This window comes from Vombatus ursinus, unplaced genomic scaffold (assembly GCF_900497805.2).
Source record: "Vombatus ursinus unplaced genomic scaffold, bare-nosed wombat genome assembly UNPS02014785.1, whole genome shotgun sequence".
Taxonomy (NCBI): Eukaryota; Metazoa; Chordata; class Mammalia; order Diprotodontia; family Vombatidae; genus Vombatus; species Vombatus ursinus.
This window is the reverse complement of record NW_020954563.1, coordinates 14,332,196-14,351,374: the sequence shown is the minus strand read 5'-3', so window position 1 is coordinate 14,351,374 and position 19,179 is coordinate 14,332,196.

Here is a 19,179-nt window from a genome sequence, read left to right as displayed (position 1 = left end):
GGGGGGGCAAAGTGAGCCAGATTAATTTAATTTAAATCCTACTTTAAAAATAACAATCGTAATTGCAGTTAACATTTATATAGCACCTACTACGTGTCAGGCAATGTGCCTAACAGTGATTATCTCATTTTATCCTCACAACAGCTCAGGGAGGCAGGTGCTATTGTTATCCTCATTTTACAGAAGAGGAGACTGAGGCTTAGAGAGGATAATGACTTACCCAGGGTCACATAGCTAAATATCTGAGGCCAGGTTTGAACTCAGGTCTTCCTGACTTCAGTCCTGGTGGTGTCTACTAGCTGCCCTAGACACTTACTAGCTGTGAGACCTTGGGCAAGTCACTTATCCTCTTTTAACCTCAGTTTCTTCATTTGTCAAATGGGGATAACAACAGCACCTATCTCCCTGGGTTGTTGTGACGATCGAATGAAATAATGAATAACTTTAAAATGCTTTGTAAATATTGGCTGTTTTTATTATCATTAGAGCTGCTTGTCCATGCTCAATTTTACAGAATTCTCATTTTATGGAAGAAGAAACAGGGGGACCTCTGGGCCTACTGATTGCCAGTGTGGTGCTGTTTCACCAGGTTGTTGACATCTGGCTTTTCTTTGGGGTGTTAACCCCTCCAGAACAAGAGGCCCTGTTATAATGACTCAAGAGAAGCATTGGGATGGGATGTAGAGTCCCTCAGCCTTTTTGGGTGCTCACCACCCCTACTTTTGGACTTTTGTTTGCAGGAACATTTTTAAAAAGGATGAAATTTTAAAAAAACAAATAAAAACAAAAAAGATGGAACTTTGAGTGACAGATGATGGGGCAGCTGGTGTCTCCAGGAAGGCATGGTTCTCCACTGGAGGCTGGGGTGCTAGCGCCCTTCCCCTACCTTTCCAGCCTGATTACCCACCTTTCCACTGCCCTGGAAAATATGCTTTCAAGGAGGTGCTGAGGGGCATCTCTTGTTCAATCAGAGCTAGGCCTCTCTCCCCACCTCTAGGAGGCCAGGGCTCCCTCCTGCCAGTCTCCCATCCTTTCTCCCTCTTCCCACTCCACAGAATTGGGGGCCATCTCCAGTCATCCTGATCTATAACTTGCCACTGGACCCAGATGGCTCCGGAGGAGAAAGTGAGGCTGGTGACTTTGCATGGCTCTGCCTCACTTAAATCCAGTTCATTTACAAGTGACATCACCTTTCTGATATCAAGGTCCTCTTCAAGAGCGAAGGACAAACAACTCCACAGAACCTGCTCCTGAGCTGTCAATGGCTCCTTTCCTATTTATTCTTCCTCATCACCAGGCTCCACACACACCTTCTTCCTTAGAGGAGAATAAGTGCCTGATGTTGGAGGCCTTTACATTTCCCAGGCTCAGGGGCAGCTAGGTGGCACAGTGGATAGAGCTCTGGCCCTGGAGTCAGGAGGACCTGAGTTCAAATGTGACCTCAGACATTTGACACTTACTAGCTGTGTGACCCTGGGTGAGTCACTTAACCCTGATTGCCTCACCAAAAAGCAAAAAAAAAAAAAAAAAAAAAAAAAGGATATTAGTTTCCCAGGCTCAGATATATTTTCAGCCCTTGGAGCAAAGCCCAGGTCACCATCTCTGGTTGTGACTCTGCCTCTGTCTAATCCTCTGGTTCTTTTCTTGTTCTCCACAGTCCTTCAAAGATCACTGAAAGTGATTCAGCAATTACATCACTTCCAGTACCCGAGTGGTGATCAGGGGCATGCTGGTAAATGTTTAACAACTGACTCTTGGAAAATTGTACACATGACACACTTTTAAATTTAATCTAAATTATTAACATTTTCTCCATCACATTCTCAAATGTAGATAATCCACAAAACAATAACCCAGTCCCTGATTTGGAGCATCTGCCCATTTCCCAAAGGTAAATGTTCATCCTGAGAATTTAATCAGCTTTCTCAAGCTGCCTCTGGCACCTCCTGGTCCAATGGAACTAGACTCACCAGGGCTCCATTCACTATCAGTCCTTGCTGATCTTGGGGATCGACTGTCTTTTATCTATATTTGTTCTGTCTGTCCTGCCCAAAGGTCATTTCCCTTCATGGAGAAATCAGAATCCTTGCATTTCTACCCTGATTACATGTTTTGCTGTTCCTTGACTAGATAGGAAGCCAACTAAAATGTGTATAGATCTGAGTCAACTTCAGAAGATCTCAGTTTTTTAATTGAGTAGGGCAGCTGGGTGGTGCAGTGGGTAGGGCTCATCTTCCTGAGTTCAAATCCTGTCTCAGACACTTAGTAGCTGTGTGACCCTGGGCAAGTCCCTTAACCCTGTTTGCCTCAGTTTCCTCTTCTGTAAAATTATGTGGAGAAGGAAATGGCAAACCACTCCAGTATCTTTGCCAAGAAAACCCCAAATGGGGTCATAGAGAGTTGGACACAACTGAAAAATGACTGAACAAGTGGCAAAGTGAGACAGATGGATAAATTACTATTAAAAACCTCCAGGATTTGAACCCTACGTCAGGAACCAGAACTAGCTGAAGCTTAGGCAACATTTATATGGTCTGATCGGCAGGGTCTTTGTTCTCCTTTTTTCTTTCCTCTGGACATAACTGCAGTTAGTCAATGTCCTTTCTAAAATGCAGTGCTCTGATGTGAACATAATATTCCAGGGATAGTCTAATGAAGACGAGAACAGCAGGTCTGTATCATCCATCAATCTGGACGCTGGGCCCCTATTAACAAGGCAACCTAAGCTTTTGGGGAAAACCATGTTATACTGTTGACTCATTATGGAAATATATTTTGCATAACTTCCTATGTATAATGGGTATCATCTTTTTTTGCCTTCTCAATGGGTGGGAAAGTGGGTGGAGGGAGTGGAGGAATTTGGAACTGAAAATAGAAATTACAAATTAAAAAAATATATACTGTTGACTCATAATAAGTTTTGTTATTGTTCAGTTGTGTCCGACTCTTCATGACCCCATGGATCATACCATCCATGAGGATTTCTTGGCACAAATACTGGAGTGGTTTGCCATTTCCTTCTTCAGTTCATTTGACAGATGAGGAAACTGAGGCAAACAGGGTTAAGTGACTTGCCCAGGGTCACACAGCTAGTTAAGTGTCTGAGGCTGAATTTGAATTCAGGTGTTCCTGACTTTAGTCCCAGCATTCTGTCCACTGAGCCACCTAGCTTCCCCAAAATGGGCATGGGGATAATAATAGTACTTACCTACCTGGGTATGAGGATTAAATGAGATAATAATTGTAAAGGGCTCCACACAGTGCCTGACATAGAGTAGGTGCTATATAAATGTTAGTTATTATTATTATTAATAGCACTTGCCTCTGTGGGTTATTTGTGAGGATCAAATGATATCTTTACATATATATGTAAAGAGCTTTGCAAAACTTAAAGTGTGATTAAAGGTTAGTTATTATTATTATTATTATTATTACCTTGTGACTGGGCCCATTTTCTTTTCCAATAATAGTCTTACTTTCACCATTTCTTCTGCATAAGACATCATTGGGAATATGCTACAGCCTACTTGTGGCCACCATTCCTCGCTCCATTGCATTTTGGGCCACTCACAACTCATATTCCCCAGCAACTGTGGTGTTCCAATATTTGAAACCAGATTGAAAATCTAGGAAAACATTTGTGCTGAAAAGTTGAGTTTTTGAAGAGCTGCATGGGATCAAAAGCACTGTACAATTTCCCAAAGGCAATCCAGTCTTCTTTCCATCCCCTATTTGTCCGTTCTCAGCTTATTACTCATCTGTTTTGCCTATATATATACATACATACACTGATATACCAGTTCAGTAGAATGGCCACTCAACTGCGGGTCACAGTCTTGTTTTTTCCTATATGTATTATTAGTCCAATATCTTGTGAATAATCAGAGATCTCCTTAAGGAAGGCCTGTAATTTTCTAGGGCTTAAAGTAATTATTACAATACTGTCTGAAAACAAGAGCATTTGGAGGGCCTCACAATCTATAGGGAATCCTTCTTCCATTCACACCCTGTGTTATACATCCTCCCTGACAGTGGCATGACCTTTGTCAAGTGTCTATTTCCCTCTTTTATGCCTTACTTAGGAACATGAAGGGCACCCAGGTCACAGAGTGGATAAAGTATTGGGCCTGGAGTTAGGAAGATTCCTCTTCCCGAGTTCAAATGTGACCTCAGACACTTACTAGCTGTGTGACCCTGGGCAAGCCACTTAACCCTGTTGGTCTCAGTTTCCTCATATGTCAAATGAACTGGAGAAGGAAATGGCAAACCGCTGCAGTATCTCTGCCAAGAAAACCCCATAAAGAGTTGGATATGACTGAAAAATGATTGAACAACAACAAATAGGAAGACGAAGTCGGGAAGAGCAATTGGATCAGATCAAGTATATACTGGAAAATCTATACTATAGGTACAATCTTGGCAGCACAGAGGGGCAACGACAACACATATATTTGAGTGAGGGAAAAATGTTAAAAGAATGGAAAAAATCAGGGACAATATAAATATTCAAAAAAAGGCAATCAAAAACCCTATCAATGTGCCTACTTTATCACTCTGTGTTTATATCACCATCCTTTTCAAACATATCGTCCCCCCTCCCCTTAAAACAAAGAATTTTTTTTTACAAAAAAGAGAAAAAAAGCAGTTCAGCAAAATCAGCTGGGACAACTGAGTTTGAAATGTATGCAAAATTCTACACTGACAGTTCCCAACCTTTGCCAAAAAGTTCAAATGTCACCTCTTTCATGAATCCATCCTTGATTTTGCTCTCCTTATCTTATGGCCCTTACCACAGTCTCTTGTATCCCAGCCAGAACTAAATAAGGAATTTCCAGCAAGAAGATAAACACCAGAGACTTCACCTTGGAAAGAGTAGCATAAAAGGCCCACCCAGAGCAAATTTTAAAGACAGATTCAGGACTGTTTTGGAAGGATGGGTTTAGGGAGAGACCTGAGGGACAGAATTCAGATCTTGAGATAGAAAGAGCCCGGCTAAGGAGGAGGTCATCTGGGGTGTCGCCACACACCATCTGAGAACTTCTTATTTTAACTAGTTACTCTTGCCACTTCAGTGCTGTGCTTTTGCACTTCTAGCTCCTAAAAGAATATGTGTTAATGGTTAGCAGCCTCTAAATTTTGGCACTCTGGGTCAGTGTCCCAGTGGCCCCACCCTAGTTACAGCTCATATTACAATTATTTATCCACTTGCCTTACCCCTCCCTATTAGACTCCCTAGGGGTAAGAACACTTTCTTATTCATCTGTTTCCCTGAAACATTTAGTTCAGGGTCCTACACAAACTGGATAGATGCCTGTTGAGTGAATTGATCAAATCATAAGAATGACTCACATTTACATGGCTCAAAGTCCTTTTCTCACAACAGCCATACAGGGTAGCTTACACAGATGTCATTATCCCCATCTTATAGATGAGGAAACCGAATTTCTGAGTGACTTGCCCAGGATCACAAAGCAAGAGCCAATTCTCAAATTCAAGATTTCTAACCCCAAATCCAATGTTCTTTCCATCATACCATGGGAATGAAACATCAAATATTATTTAGACCTAGTAGTGAACTTAAAGATTACTTACTCCAGCACTTTCATATTACGGAGGGAGAAACTGAGTCGCAGACAGTTAAAGTGACTTGCCCAAAGTCACCGAAGGAATTAGTAGCAGAGGGATGGCATGAACCTAACTTCAGCCCTCTGGACTCTGGGAATAGAATAGAACACAATCCAATAAGATATTCAACAAACACTCATTTTTGTCCATTGTACTAGAAAGGTGCTAGGGAAGATAGGCAGAGTGTAGATAAGACACAAAGTCCTGCTGCCTTGGAACTTAGAGACTGGTACAAACTCGGATAACTCTAACACACATTATCTCATGATGAATTCATTAGAGAAATGATCACTGTGATGCCATGACAGTTCTGAGGGGGAAGATTTGGAATGAGGGGGATGAGGAAAGGCTTAGGGAGGAGGTAGCACTGGGGGATGGGCTTTAAAGGAAGGCAAAATGGAGGAGGGAAGGCATTTCAAGACTAGGGAGTAGTGGGAACAAAGCTTTGGAGGTGGGAAAACACAAGGCACATTCTGGGGGCAAAGAGCTGGCTATAGCCCTGATGTCAGACTCAGACGGAAATCAGGGCCACCAAACCATACGTAAGGATCCCTGTGGGCTGCACATTTAGTTTTCAAATGTATATCATCTCAGTTTTATTATATTTCTATTTATTTTGTTAAATATTTCCAGTTATGTTTTAATCTGGTTTCAGGCACACTCTGGAGAATGTAGGCGGTAAGCAGCCCTTGGACCATATGTTTGACACCTCTAGGCTAGAGTATAGGACAGTGTGAGTGTGACAGGAAGCAGCAGGAAATAAAACTGGATGTCAGATTGTGGAGGGACTTCTGGGAACTCTATTTGGTGGGCAATAGGGAGCCACTGAGGATTTTTGAGCAGAGGAATGAGTCCAGATTGCTGATAGATTCGAAAGTCCGAGCTGGAAGTGACCCTTAGAGGTCATCTAAGTCCAACCCTCTCACTTTATACATGAGGAAACAATTTCAGAGACACTCATTGAATAATCCAAGGTCATAGAGCAAGTCTGTAGCCTAGTGAGGATTTGAATCCAGGCCCCTTGAGTCCAAATCCAGTGCTTTTATATTATACCAGGCTTTGTGTCCTGTGACCAGTTTTATAGGCAAGGGAACCAAGGCCCAGTTGTGTAGATGGAGCCCATGGAGGTGGGAAAGTCAGCCATGGAATGTGAAACCCTAGCCCTTCTTGTTTGCCTTAAAAGTGCCTGAACCAGGGTAACTAGGTGGCACAGTGGATAGAGCAACAGCCCTAGATTCAGGAAGATGCGAGTTCAAATCCAGCCTCAGACACAAAACACTCACTAGCTGTGTGACCTGGGCAAGTCACCCAACCTTATTGCCTAGCAAGAAAAAACAAAACAAAACAAAAAGTGCCTGAGCCAGAAATGAAGATGGGGTTGAACTGCCCCCACCCAGTTCCTGACCATTTGTTCCCCAAGGAACTCCCAGTGGTTTGAGGTTGCAGGATGGAGATGGCCAAAGAGCCAGAAGTGGGCTGGGAAGATGGGCTTCTGTGGTGAATTCCTGTTGGGGGTGGGGATGTCTAGCCATTACTCATCCCTTGGTTGGTTTTTATTAGCCCCTGGACCATCTGAGGGCAGCTCAGTGATCAAGTGGGTAGTGCTCGGCCTAGGGTCAGGAAGACCTGAGTTCAAATTTGGCCTCAGACACATACTAGCTGTGTGAACCTGGCCAAGTCACTTAATGCTTTTTGCCTCAGTTTCCTCACTTGTAAAATGAGCTGGAGAAGGAAATGGCAAACCACTCCAGTATCTTTGCCAAGAAAACCCTAAATCGGGTTGCCAAGAGTAAGACCAAAGAAACTCAAATACCACCTGATGCCACTACTGAAGAGGCCACTAGGGGGCGTCCTTCTCCTTCTGTCAGAGCCCGTGGTTTCCTACCTCCTTTCCCTCTGTCTTCTTGTTTCATCTGACTGGGGAGCTGGCGGTTCTGTGGAGGGGAGGGGCGTGTCAGCCTTTAGCATCCAAGCTCCGATGTGGCACTGGCCTGTGGAGTCAGAGGTTGCATAGCCTCCTGCTAGGAGAACTTAGGGTTGAAAGGGCCTGGACAACTCAGATCAGAAGATCTGTGTTTTCATGAGGGCTGTGTGACTGAGGGCAGGTGGCTTTCCCTCTCTGAGCCTCCCTCTTCTCGTCTGTGAAACGAGGACAGCTGATCGTCGCTGTTGGACTACTTACCTCATAGAATTGTCGTCAAGAAAGTGGCAAAGAAACGGGAAGTGTTATTTGCTGAACAAAGCCTGGAAGTGCAGGATGGAAAATGCAGGCTTCTTCCTGGCCTTGGGGCTTTTATTCATAGGTATTCCTCCTTCTCTTCAGGTTTCTGGCCTTCTCTGCTCCCTCTCTCCCTCCCTTCTTGCACACTGCACTTTCACAGGGTCCTAAATCCAGACCTGAGAGGGATCTCAGAGGCCTAGCAGTCCAATCCCCTCATTTTACATGTGAGGAAACTGAGGCACAGGGAGATGAAGTAACTTGCCCAAGGTCACACAGGTGGCATGTGCCATAGGCAGGATTTGAACTCAGTTCCTCAGACTCCGGAGCCAGTCCTCTTTACTGGGTCAGGCTTCTCTGTGCTTTTGTTAATGTGCCTAGAATACCCTCCTTCCATGTATTTATCAGCTTGATTTCTGCCCATCCATTAAAACCTAGTTCAAATGCCGCCTCCTCCAAGAAGCCTCCTCTGATTCCCCCAGTAACGCCCCATCCAGCTTTAACTTCTCTGCTGATATTTAGACTTGTATCTCCAACTGCCTATGAGACATTTTGAACTGGATGATCCATTGTTGCTCTTCAGTCCTTTCAGTCCTGTCTGACTCTTTGTGACCCTATTTGGGGTTTTCTTGGCAGAGATACTGGTGTGGTTTGCCATTTCCTTCTCCAGTTCATTTTACAGGTGAGGAAACTGAGGCAAATCGTGTTAAGTGACTGGCCCAGGGTCACACAGCTAGTAAGTATCTGAAGACAGATTTGAACTCAAGATGAGTGCTCTGTGCACTATGGTGCCGCCTAGATGCCCAATGACCCATAGATACCTTAAACTCAACATATCCAAAACTGAACTCCTTCTCTTTCCCTTTATGCCCTCCTTTTTTCTTAAATTCTCTATACTGCTGAGGGCAGCAACATCTCGCCAGTTACCCCTGCTCCTAACCTAAGTGTCATCATCAACTCCTCATTCCCTGTCACCCCACATAAGGCTTGTTGATTTTACCTTCCTAACATCTCTCAGATATGCCTACTCTAGTCCATCTTCCACCTAACTGTCAAAGAGATCTTCTTAAAGTATGGGTCTGACCATGTCATTCCCCCTACTCAATAAAATGCAGGGGCTCCCTATGACTTCTAGGATCACATATAAAATCCTGTCTGGGGTTCAAAGACTCTCATAACCTGCTCTACCTCCTACCTTTCCAATCTTCTTATACCTTATATGTTCTCAAGTGCTCCATGACTCAGAGACATTGGCTTCCCTGCTTTTCCTTGACCAAGACACACTTCATTTCCTGACTCTGGGTACCGGCTGTCCCCTGTGCCTAGAATTCTCTCTTTGCTCATCTACACTCCCCAGCTTTCCTGGCTTCCTTCAAGTCTCAGCTAAAATCCCACCTTCTACAGGAAGTCTTCTCAGCCCCTCTTAATTCTAATACCTTCCTTCTGTTGATTATTTCTGTTCTGACCAGAAATTCTGAGGGTCTTCCCCTCCCAGACTAATTCTTTTGTGAAGGCGAACTAGGCCATCTTTTGCCTCTATTTTTACCTAGGCTTTAAATACTGAATGGGCATTGCCTCAGACAAACTGAGACCTGTAAGGAAAGACCTTAGCTTAAAAAGACCACGGTCTCCCACTGCATTCAGGGCCATTGCTGGTCGTCTTGACCTCTGTCTTGCCACTGGACTTCGATGGCTCTGGAGGAGAGACTGAGGCTGGTGACTTTGCACAGTCCTGCCTCACTTAAATCCAATTCACTTGCAAGTCAGGACATCACCCCCCTGATGTCACCGGTCCTCTTCAAGAAGGAAAGACAAACAACAATTTATCTTGTGTATAGCATGTTTGTACATAGTTATCTGCATATTGTCTCCTCCATTAGATTGTGAGCCCCTTGAGGGCAGGGGCTGTGTTTTGCCTGTCTTTGTATCCCCAGAGCTTAGTACAGACCCTGGACACAGTAAGCACTTAAGAAACATTTCCTGACTAAAAAGAAACACAGGGGAAGGTGGCTTAATCATTCCAAATCTTAAATTATATTATAAAGCAGCAATCATCAAAACTACTTGGTACTGGCTAAGAAACAGAGTACTGGATCAGTGGAATAGGTTAAATATGCAAGACACAATAGTCAATAACTATGCTAATCTACTATTTGAGAAACCCAGAGACCCCAGTTTCTGGAATAAGAGCTCACTATTTGACAAAAACTGCTGGGAAAACTGGAAAAGAGTATGGCAGAAACTAGTCATAGACCAAAATCTCACACCATATACCAAAATAAAGTCAAAATGGGTTCATGATTTAGATATAAAGGCTGATACTATAAGCAAACTGGGAGAATAGTTAACCTGTCAGATTTATGGAGAACAGAAGGGTTTGTGACCAAATAGGAGATAGAGAACATTATGAAATGCAAATGGATAACTTTAATTACATTAAATTGAAAAGTTTTTGCACAAGCAAAGCCAATGCAACCAAGATTAGGAAGGAAGTAGAAAACTGGGAAAGAATTTTTACAACCAGTGTCTCTGATAAGGGCCTCATTCCTAAAATATACAGAGAATTAAGTCAAATTTATAAGAATGCAAGTCATCCCCCAATTGATAAATGGTCAAAGGATATGAACAGGCAGTTCTCAGATGAAGAAATTAAAGCCATCTATAGTCATGTGAAAAAATGCTCTAAATCACTATTGATTAGAGAAATGCAAATCAAAACAACTCTGAGAAATGCAAATCAAAACAACTCCAAGGTATTACATCATACCTATCAGATTGGCCAACATGACAAAACAGGAAAATGATAAATGTTGGAGAAGATGTGGGAAAATTGGAACACTAATGCATTGTTGGTGGAGTTGTGAACTGATCCAACCATTTTGGAGAGTAATTTGGAACTATGCCCAAAGGGCTATAAACAAAGGGCTTTGACCCAGCAATAGCACTTCTAGGGCTGTAACCCAAAGAGATCAAAAAATAGGAAAAGGATCCACATGTACAAAAATATTTATAACAACTCTTTTTGTGGTGGCCAAGAACTGGAAACTGAGTGGATGCTCATCTATTGGGGAATGGCTGAACAAGTTGTGGTATATGAATGTAATGGAATACTATTGTGCTATAAGAAATGATGAGCAGGCAGACTTCAGAAAAACTTGGAAAGATATATATGAACTGATGCTGAGTGAAGTGAGCAGAACCAGGGGAACATTGTACACAGTAACAGCCACATTGATTTTTGATAAACTTAGCCCTTCTCAGCAATGCAAGAATCTAAGACAACTCCAAAAGACTCGTGATGGAAAATGACATCCACATCCAGAGAAAGAACTATGGAGTTTGAATGCAGATGGTAGCATACTATTTGCCATTTTTTTCTTCTGTTTTGTTTTATTTCCTCTTCCTTGTGGTTTCTCTTATTAGTTCCAATTCTTCCTGTCAACTTGACTAATGTGAAAATATGTTTAACAGGAATGTATATGTAAAGCCTATGTCAGATTGCGAGCCGTCTTGGGGAAGGAGGTGGGGGGTGGGATTTTAAACTCAAAAGCTTATGGAAGTGATTGTTGATAAGTCAAAATAAATTAATAAAAAATTTTTTAAAAAGAAAAGAAAGAAACATTTCCTGACTGACTGACTCCTTGATTAGCACCTTGCCTTTCTCCAACACACTATCATGTACTATTTTGTGTTTTAGTCTACACTTCATGCTTCTACTTCCACACCACCCACTTACTTCTCAGCCCCTTGAAATGAGGCTGGGCAGCCTATCACTTGACTGACACAGTGCTCTCCAAGGTTACCAGAGATTTTTTAACTGAGAAATCCAATGGCTTTTCCCAAGTCTTTATCCTCCTTGACATCTCAACAGCTCTTAGATGGTGTCGACCATCCCTCTTACTTGGTATTTCTTCCTTCGGATTCAGGGTCAATGTTCTTTCCTTGTCCTTCTTCTACTTGCCTTAGCATGGATGCTGGACCAACATCCATATCTGGTCCCTCAAGAGCACTTTCCCTGCGGCTCCGTCCTGGACCCCCTTCTCTTTTCACTGTATGTAATTCAATTCAATGAGCAGTTCCTACCTGTCTCTTATGTGACAGACACTGTGTTAAGTGCTGGGGATACAAAAACAAATTAAGCAGTCCCTGCCCTCAAGGAGCTTATATTCTATCAGGAAAGATGATGTGAATATGTAGTGTGTGTATAATATACACTTATACACATATAAATATGCATGTGTAGATACACATATATACTAAATAAATTATACATAAGTACATTAGGGCAGCTAGGTGGCACAGCAGATAGAGCCCTAACTTGAATTTCAAATCCAGCCTCAGGCACTTCCTTACCCTAAGTAAGTCACTTAACCATTGCTTACCTCAGTTTCCTCTGATGTAAAATAGGGATATTAACACAGTGCCCGGCACACAGTAGGTACTATACAAAGGCTAGCTATTATTATTATTAGGTAGGAAGGGCTTAATGTAGAAGTCAGTGCTTGAGTTGCATCTTGAAGGAAGCAGAGATTCTATGAGATAAAAGTGAGGAGAGCATTTTGAGCAAAGGTCCTGAAGTGGGAGATAGGGGGCCCTATTGCTTCGTTCTCAAGATCCAAAGCCTTGTTTTGCAGCCTCTTTGAGGGTCTAGGTTTGTACATTCCAATGGTTTCACATTTGGAGTCTCATTAGAATGAAAAAGGAGTTACGGTAGCTTCACAATGTTGTTGTTCAGTCCCTTCAGTCATGTCTGGCTCTTTATGTCCCCCATTTGGGGTTTTCTTGTTTGAGATACTGGAGTAGTTTGTTATTTCCTTCTCCAGCTCATTTGACAAATGAGGAAACTGAGGCAGACTGGGTTAAGTGACTTGCCCAGGAACTGTCTGAGGCTGGATTTGAGGTAGAAGAGGAATCTTCCTGATTCCAGCCCTGGTGCTCTATCCACTGTGCCACCTAGCTGTTCGAGCCTCACATTAGCCCAGTCCATATGGATTTTAGAATCCTCTTCTCCAAGAGCATTTGTTAAAGCTGGTTGCTGAAATTATAGGTCTCTTGTCCCTTTTCCTATGATGTCATCACTCCCTTTGAGATGAACTAGTAGCTTGAGTCTGGGTTTCTGCTAGCTGGGAGATGCAGTAGCATCTGTTGGGCATCATCTATTGGGCTTGGGTAGAGGGGCAGAGGAAGTGTAGGGCCTCAGGGCCTCAGCCTAGGGGGCTACACACTTTCTACCCACTTTCCCTTGGTGATCTCATTTGTTTCTGAGTTCAAATATCATTTCTATAAAGAAATGGTCCACATGTCCAGTTCTGGTCTCTCCTGTACTCCAGTCCTGCAATGCCAACTGCCTGCTGGACATCTCCCCCAGTTGTGTCACAGTCATCTAAAACACATGTCCAAAATGGGACCTTATCTTCTCTCACCCATTCATCCCACACCAAATTGGCTTCTCCTCCAAACCGCCCCATCTCTGCAGGGGGTATCCTCCTCTTCTCAGTCTCCCAGGCTCCCAACCTTGGAGCCACCCTTTGTCCCCCTCCTCCCAATCCAAACAGTTGCCAAGTCTTGTCATGTCTAACTACAACACTGATGCAGCTTGGGTTGCTGGGGAACCCCAAAATGTCAGGCTGTGGGGTGGTGTCTGCCTGGAATGAATTCACACACTCAAACCTTCTTCTAGTCAAGTGACAAGGTTTATTGAAATGCCAGTAAAAGCAGGCAGGGTTCCCAGTGAACCTGCAATCTAATGGGGGTGAGACTGATGCTCATATACAAAAGGGACAGTGAAAGGATCTGGATGGGATTAAGGAATGATGGTATATGCAAGTAGCCTGGGATGGGCCAAGTATGACAGTGAAAGGGTTGTCAAGTAAGCCAGAATTCTTGTTTTTCTTTAAGGCTCAGCCGAGGGATGGATCATCTCCCCCTTAAGGCTTCTCTGAGGCCCCCCTACCCCAACCATCAGTTTTCTCTTCCTTTTTACTTTTCTTACTTATTTATTTTCATTTCCAACTCATCTAATCTATTATATCTAGCCAGTCCCACACCATGCTTCACGTTCCAACTGGCCAGCTCCCCTCCCCCTCCACTCTACTCTCCACCTCTTGTTGGGTAAAACATAATCGAATTAAGCCTACCACCATTGCTTCTGCAAAAGGTCTGACGATCCACTGCCATATGGCTCCATTCATCATCCTTGTGACTCCTTAGACAAAACATTCTTCCAAGAACACCACTCCCCCAATATGGCGTCTTCTCTTCATATTAGAATGTAAACTCCTCAAGAGCAGGCAGGGACTGTCTCCCTTTTATGGTTGTATACCCAGCACCTAGCTCAGTGTCTGGTACATAGTAGGAGCTTAGTAAATATTCATTTTAAAAATTTATATTGTGTCTCCCTCCCCTTTCCCCCCAAGTTTTTCTGAAGGTTGAGATTATTTCATGTTTTCTTTGTACCTCCAAGGCCTTTCTTGAGTATAATAGCTGTTTAATAAATGATTGTGGTTGACTTGAATCATAGTTATTGATGTATTTATCTTGTTCTACAATAGACTATGAGCTCCCAGAGAGTAGGGATCATATCTTATCTAAACTTTGTATCTCATCCTGGCTTACTACAATGCTCACGAGTTTACTGCCTATTTGTTGAAGGTTGAAGTAAAGCCTGAGGCCCGCCTCCCTTTGTATTTTCCATGGCCTCTGAAGGGCTTAGATAAGGCTGCCATAGACTAAGTAAGCCAGGTCTTTGCTTCAGAATGAAGCTTCTAGCAAGGCGCTGAGCTGTGTACCTACTGAAGGTGCTCTTGACATCCTTGCAGATAGTTTTCAGAGAGGGAGAAGAGAAGAGCTATTATTATTGTTCACTCGTCTCAGTCACATCGGACTCTTTGTGACACCATTTGGGGTTTTCTTGGCAAAAGTACTGGAGTGGTTTGCTATTTCCTTCTCCAGTTCATTTTACAGATGAGGAAACTGAGGCAAACAGGGTTAAGTGACTTGTCCAAGGTCACACAGCTAGGAAGTGTCTAAGGCAAGATTTGAACTCAGGTGGATGAATCTTCCTGACTCTAGGACCTTAGGTCAATGTTTCCTCCATTTTAAAGGTGAGGAAACTGAGACCCAGAGAGAGGAAGTGATTTACTTATAGTCACTTGGCTTTTGTGAGTAGTGAAGCTAGGACTCCAAGTCAGGTTTCCTTCTAATAATAAACCCTTTCTCCTTGTATCTTCTCCTCCTGAACCTCAGATTTACAAAGTACTTTCCTCATAACCACCATACAAGATGGGTAATGATACTATTATTAATCACATTTTTCAAATGAGAAAACCGAGGCTTAGTGATGGGAAATGACTTAGGGATGAACCTTCAGGAAAAACTGGGTCTGGGAGTGGTACAACAAACCTTTTTGTGGCTTTGGGCACAGATGAAGATACTGTCCTTCCTTAAAATCATTTGCTGGTCCAGGCAAAGGTTAAGAAAAGTCAAGCAGATGCTCAATCTTCATGCTATCTTCCTTTTCCCATCAGTAGGATTCCAAGGAGTCAATTACCAGAGCTCATAGAGGAGGTAGTCAAAGGATCTGGGAACTGAGCTTCCTTTCCTGAAGAGGCAGACACTTTCATGGTGGGTACTTTTCCCACCCTGAGAGAGACTGCAGTACAAGGGTGCAGGAAGAAGTCAGCAAGGCGGGTTCTGTTGTGGGTGGGGTGGGAGCAGTCACTGGGGAATTGAGATTTTTTTTTAAACAGCACCAATTGTATAGAATATTGAGGATGACACCATAAACATATTAGAATAAAATAATTTCTGGTACCTTTCACAAGTATGATTAGGAAAAAAAACTTAATAAAATGAGGGATAGAGTAGATTACAAAAGGCAAAATAGAATGCTTTAATTACATGAAATTAAAAAGTTTTTGCATTAGCAAAATCAATGTGATTAGGAGAAAAATGGAAGCCATCAATTAGGAAAAGCAAACAAAAACAAGAACTTTGCATCAAATATCTCTGATTTTACACCTACATATGTATATATGTATCTAATATATATGTGTGTATATATACATACACATACACATAGACACACACACATACACACACCCACACACATACATATATATTTATATATATATATATATATAGATAGATAGATATGAAACTAGAACAGGTATATAAGGCCACGTCATTCCTTAATGGACAAGGGGTCAAAGGATATGAACAAATAGTTCTCAAAAGAATTGCAACTCTAGTAAAGATTGCCCCAAATCATTAATAAAGAGAGAAATAGAAATCAAAACAATTCTGAGGTTTCTCCAAACACCCAGCTAATTGGCAAGGATGACAAAAAATGGGAATAGGTAGTGTTGGAGGGACTACAGAAAGAAGGAAATAAGCATTTATTAAGCACCTACTATTCACCAGGCACTGTGCTAGGCACAATGTCATTTGATCTTCACAACCACCCTATTATCATCCCCATCTTTGGGCAGGAATCCAGAGGTTAAGTGACTTACCTAAGGTCATGCAGCTAGTAAGTGTCTGAGGGCAGATTTAAACTCTGGTCTTCTTGACTCCAGGCCTAGTTCTTTATCCACCGTACGACCTAGCTGCCTCCAGAAAGAGATGTTTCTTCTCCACTGCTGGTGGAGCTATGAATTGGGCAGACCATTCTGGAAAGCAATTTGCAATTATGCTAAGAAAGTGACTAGAATGCCCATAGTGTTTGATTCAGAGACCCTACTGTTCAGCATATACTCCAAGGAAGTCAAAGGCAGAAAGGTCCTATATACCCCGGAATATGTATAGTAGCAAAAACTAAAACCAAAATAGATGCCCATTGACTGGGGAAGGGTAAACAAGTTGTGGTGCATGAATGTAATGGAATATTACTGAATGAATGAAAAAAAAATCCTCAGTAAGCACCTGCTATATGCAAGGTATTGTGATAAGCCTGGGGAATACAAATATAAAAGTGAGTCTCTGCCCTTACACTTTAATGGGATGATGAATATGAAGACTAGAGAAACTTGGTAGTTGTTCAGTCATGTCTGACTATTTGTGACCTCACTTGCGGTTTTCTTGGCAAAGATATTGAAGTGGTCTTGTCATTTCTTTCTCTAGCTCATTTTACAGAGGAGGAAACTGAGACAAACAGGGTTAAGTGACTTGCCCAGGGTCACACAACTAGTAAATGTCTGAGGTTGGATTTGAACTCAGGTCTTCCTGACTCCAAGCCCAGTGCTCTATACACTACACCACCTAGTTTCCCCACGATTTTGTTGTTAGAAGCTTGGGAAGACACATGGATTTATGCAAAATGAAATAAGCAAAGCCAGCAAAACCAAAGACTACAGTAATTTAAATGGAAAGAACAACAACAACAACAAAAAAAACCCAAACTGAATGCTGTGTAATTAATTACATCACTCAAAAACCACATATCTGAAAAATCTATTTAAAGAATTAAGATAAAAGATGTGTTAAATCTAAGTTCTTTTTCTACTCATATGTCCTCCTGTTTTAGCAAATTTAGGGGAAAATGGATTTTTTTCCCCCACCACGGTGGGGAAATCCATGAGGAAGGTAGGTGTGATCAGAGGGCCTTGCTGAAGTCATTTGGCAATGGGTTTGGGGGTATTCAGATATAGAAAGATTGTCTTAGGATGTTGATACAGTCCCACCTCGGCTGTCTTGTCACAGCCCTGTCCTACTTCTTTTCCTAATAATAACACATTTCCTTAGCACTTAAATGTTGACAAAGCACTTTCTCCACAACTCTGGGCTCTTCTCTCTCTATCCTCTCCACAAAGAGATCAGCCACTTACATGGCTTCAACAATTTTATGTCATGGTTCCCAACATATTCTTAATTTTAACTTCTTCTGATCTCCAGTTCTGTATCTTTAGTTGCCTATAAGACGTTGTCACCAAGATGATCGGGGTGGATGGGGTGTGAGGAGAGTTGGGGATAAAAAGGGATGGGGTTAGTGATGAGGATAAGGATAGAATCCTCTGTTACAAATGATGGCTTTTTGGGAAGGGGAAGGGGAAGGGGAGAAATAGAAGTGGGAATTTATATGATGTAAGACAAAAGATATCAATGAAATTTTATTTTAAAAAAGAATGGAATTAGGGGTATGAATGGGGACAGACTGAGATTGAGACAGGGATAGGATAGAGCAGCAATAGAAAGTGGGATGAGGATGGGAAAAAGAAGAATTGAAAGGGGTTTGGGGAAAAGATAGGAGGATGAAAAAGGGGTTAGGGATGAAATGGGTCAAAGATGAGTTTGAGAATGGGAATGAGGATGTGTAGAAGATTCAAATTGTCAAGGGCAGGGATACATTTGGAGATGGAATGGGGATAGGGATGATGAGAGGGTTAGGGATGGGAATGAGTTGAGAATAGTTTTGGGGATGGGATAGATGGGGAAAGGGATGGTGACAAGATTAGGTTGGGGATGTTGTTGAGAATAGGGTTAGGAATGGGTTGAGGATGAGTTGAAGATTTGGATGGGCGTGGGCAAGGGTTGGGGACAAGATTGTCATAGGGTTGGTGTTGAGGATAAGGTAGGGATGAAAATGATCTGTGAATGGCCTGGGGGATGAGGTTATGTATAAGAATGGAATGAATACATGGGTGGGATGATGGGGATAAACATGAGAAGGAGCATGAAGGTGGACTAGCGTCAGGGACCTATTAAGACTGGAGGGGTCCAGGGATGGCGATAAGGATCAAGAAAGCCCTGGACTCTGGCAGAGTTTCTGAGGGAGGTAGGGAGAAGGAAGATGCCTCGGCGGGATGGGGGAGGGCAGTGATGCAGCAGTGTTCCCAAAGTACCTGTGCTGTTTGCCTGACCGAGTAGTGTCACTGGAAGGGGAACAGCGACGGGGACAAGAGGGCTGTGATATGGTGGGGCTGGGGGTCAGGAGTCTGGACCGGAAGAAGGCCGTTGAGGGTGAGGGGGTAGGGGGCGTGACTAGTCCTCCTCCCTCCCACCGGGTCCCGCTTGGTAGAACCCGGCGCTAGGACCGAGCGGAGTTGGGGCCGGGCGGAGCATCGCGCCCCCCACCCTCCTGCCTCTCCTTCCCCCCTCCCCCTCCCCTCCTTGCCCAGCTTTCTCTCCCTCCCCTCCCTCCCCTCCCTCCCTCTCTCCCCTCCCCTCCCCTTCTCTCCCCTCCCCTCCCTTCCCCTCCCCTCCCCCGGCTGGGCTGTGCTGGGCTGTGCTGCGCTGCAGTGTCTCTCTCCGAGGCAGCGGCAGAAGCAGCGGCCCGATCCCTCGCCGCTTTCTCGGCTCCGGCCCGGCTCCTCTGCAGCCCCCGGCCCGCCGGCTGCACC